Below are 3558 nucleotides of genomic sequence, written 5' to 3'. Positions count from 1 at the left end.
TGTGAAAATCTTGTATAGCAAGAAAGTAAGAAGTATCAAGTAAGTTATCGATGTTTTGCTTGGAATAATTTTGTGATGTTCTGCCGAAGAACGTATATCTCAACATTAGCATGAAGATTGAATGTTTCATTGCGATGAAGAAGTATTACACCTTAATCAGATGATTGATGAGATACTTGATTAAGGAGAAGATCTTCGTCAACAATTCCTTAATAAGATGATTGATGAGATAAACAATTAAGGGGAAGATTATTATCTAAACTATCTTTGAATTATAGTAGTGATAGATTTACTTTCAGTAAAATTGTATCATTTGAGGTGTGGGGAATATGGGGGATTAGGATTGGGTCAAAAGTTCAATCTTTGTTTGGGCCTCGATTTACCATAAGTGGGGATTAGAGTTATCTTAATCCCCCATATTTCCTCTATATCCCGTATAATAACCCTTCTAATATCCCCCTTAACCCTTCATCCATTTCAAATGGAATCCCCCAATTTCCTCCGTAATCCCTACCTTATTTCGTCAGATTTCCTTCTCCTTCTTCATCATTTTCCTAAAATACACAGTCGAACGAGTTTTTCCATTTTTCCATTTTCGAATCTACACATATTGTGTAATTTTCCACAAATGTTCATTGTTTTGTTTTCGTCCCTGATTTCTTTTCCCCTTCGTTGAAACCAAGTTTCTTTTTCTTGACGACTGCATTTGCACACATTGCCTCCGAAACCAAATCCATCATTTCTTTCAATTAAGGGCTCTGCTGAAACAGATGAGTGTCGGACTTATTAGAGTTAACTAACCCAGTTAGTTTCTAGTCAGCATCATTATTGTTATTAAAACAGTTATAATAATTGGCTATTTATATGCCCTATTCAATTCAAATGAATCGCCTTAATAGGACTTCCCCTTGTGGCTGCGTTTTCATTTCCACCCAACGGTGCTTCAAGTGACAAATGCTCCATGGCAAATGCTCCACTCAAGTACCATGAGTTGAACGAAAGAGTCCAATAGGGCCATCGACGGAGCATGGCAGGGTAGTCGCTCCTTTTGAAAGGTATGTGTAGCCAATGATGAACACGAAAATAATTTGTACCTACTATGATACCTTCTTTCAAATTTGCATTAGTGCTTTTTTTTTACATTTGCATTAATTTTCTCATCCTTGACTCTTCTTATTCTGTTTTCATATAATTTTTGCACAATACCTATCTGTTTTCTAAGTTCTTTGATTACTGTTTTCATACCTATTTTGTTCATTTTAATATGTAGTCTCTGGTTTTGACCCCTTCACCAAATGTTTTATGGATGTTATCTTGATGTATGTCTTCGAATAGGTTTCACTGAAGCACCTAAGGTGTTTGTTTGATTGCATGTTCGTATTTTACTTCCATGCATACAATTTGAAAGGTAAAAAAGACGTTTATGTTGCCACCTCTCAATTTGTAATGGATCTTTGCGTTGAACTATGCTTTTGGATGGTTTTATTATGTTTTTGTTCTGATTTATTATGTTTTTGTTCTGATTTATTATTTTTCCACATACCCCATACTCCATCCGTTTGGTCTGATTTCTTATTTTTCCCAATTTTCATGTTCATTGTCCGTGAATTGGTAGAATATTGTTTTCATACACTTTTATCCCTCTATTTAGTTTAAATGCTTCAAAATTCTATTGTCCTTTTAAATTGTGTGTATGACGAATAAATTCTTCATACACATACACTGTTCCTTTAATTCTGATGACATTGTTTCGAGTATGAAATTTGAATGCAACGTCATTCTTCGTAAATGCCTTTGCACAAATTTCTTTACTTTGAGACTACTTCTTTTCTCTTACATTACTTTCTATACTTATGTATTTAATCCTATGATGTATCAAGTTTTAAACAACTTTTGATTCTTTATTAACATTTCTAATTTCCAAATTTTGTTCATACAGTTCTTTCTAATTTATGTTCATTAATATTTTCAGGATGTACCACTTAAACAAGTCATTCACGAGGTACTATGGTTTTAAACATGTAATTTCATAATTTGGTGTATGTATAATTTTTTTGTTTATGCATTGTTGTAATATGTTCCTTACAATTTGGGCACAATTTCAAGGGTTTTTTTTTTTCATTTAGCACTATAATGACTATTTCTCAAATTTTGATCAATTTCGTAATTTTATGCTTTTTTATGGTCGAATGTTCTTTTTCATTGCATAAGTATGACCTAAATTGCTATTAGATACAAATCGTCACTTTCTTTACTTGTGTGAAAAATTTTAAAATATGTACTTAAGAAAATAACAATGTTTTCATACCATATCTGATCTCTAAATCCAACACTTCAAATTTTTGTAAACATCATATTTGGAAAATTCGAATACTTTTTTGTTTTCGTCACAAATTTCACGTAGAGTCATAACTTTTTTTTAAAAAAAGTTTTGTAATCAATAAAACTGTAAAATGTCAATATAGGTCTAAGACACATTAGGTTGGTGCAATAAAAAAAAAATCTTATTACAGTAGATTACCGCGATATATATATTATAGAAATGTGTAACTAGTTCAATAGTATAACATATAGTATAATACATATCGGTTTTACGAACTTTTATTTCTTAAGGTATTAAAGGGAACCACAAATGACTCATCTAACCGCATTGTATCTTTATTACAATATTTTTTTGCAAGGAGGCTTCAACATATTTGAATAAATTTTCAAGATCCATAAACCAAAATTCAAAGTATGTGATTAGGTTAACCAATTTCATTTTTAACGCTCTCGTAAGCTTTTTTTCCAACAAGGTGTCGATCTAGAATTTCTAATGGACGAACACGAATTTGTGTCTCTAGTGTCTCTACCAAATGTGTTCATAATATCCCAACGTCAGTTACTACTAATAGCACTAATATGTTTGCGTTCATTTCATAATATGGTTTATTATAATTACATATATTAATATTGTTTATTTTATAAAAAAATATCACAAATCCATTAACGTAATTCTCCCCCAAACGCATATTATTATAACACTGCAATCGTAATCCTTTCTCCAAACACATGTTATAATAACACTACAATCATAACTCTTCTCCCAAACACATATTATAATAATATTTATAATAATACTTCCTTCAAACACATATTATTGTAACATTACTATTATAATCTCTCACCCAAACACATGCTATCATAACACTATCGTTCATATTCCTTCCCCCAAAACACATATTACCATAACACTATCAATAATAACTCTTTCTCCAAACACATATTATGATCATAACACTAGGATTATCATAATCCTTTTTTCCATAACTATTTCCCTCCCTCAAACACACCCTTAATTAAAGTATAGAGTGAAGAATTGAGTTTGTAAACTCTATACTTAGCATCATAAGATTGCACTTATGATTTATATCTCAAAGTAATAAAATCTCTAATCTCGAGTTGAACATCCCCATACGTAGATGTAGCGTCATTGAACTTGGTTAACAATATCTGACGTTTCTACTGTCTCTACTTACATGCATTGTTAGATGCTCCTAATTTTGATTATTCGATGGT

At 31.1% G+C, this 3558-nt stretch overlaps 1 long non-coding RNA gene across 1 annotated transcript; it reads left to right on the top strand.

Moving 5' to 3' along the window:
- Positions 1–475: 475 nt before the first annotated feature.
- Positions 476–2159, top strand: LOC116405234. The gene is made up of 2 exons (XR_004218403.1): positions 476–1055; positions 1973–2159. It is a non-coding gene; the product is annotated as an uncharacterized LOC116405234 (long non-coding RNA).
- Positions 2160–3558: the final 1399 nt, after the last annotated feature.

Source organism: Cucumis sativus, chromosome 7 (genome assembly GCF_000004075.3).
Source record: "Cucumis sativus cultivar 9930 chromosome 7, Cucumber_9930_V3, whole genome shotgun sequence".
In the NCBI taxonomy this organism is placed as follows: Eukaryota; Viridiplantae; Streptophyta; class Magnoliopsida; order Cucurbitales; family Cucurbitaceae; genus Cucumis; species Cucumis sativus.
Note: the sequence above shows the minus strand (reverse complement) of the source record. Positions and strands in the feature narration are given on the sequence as shown.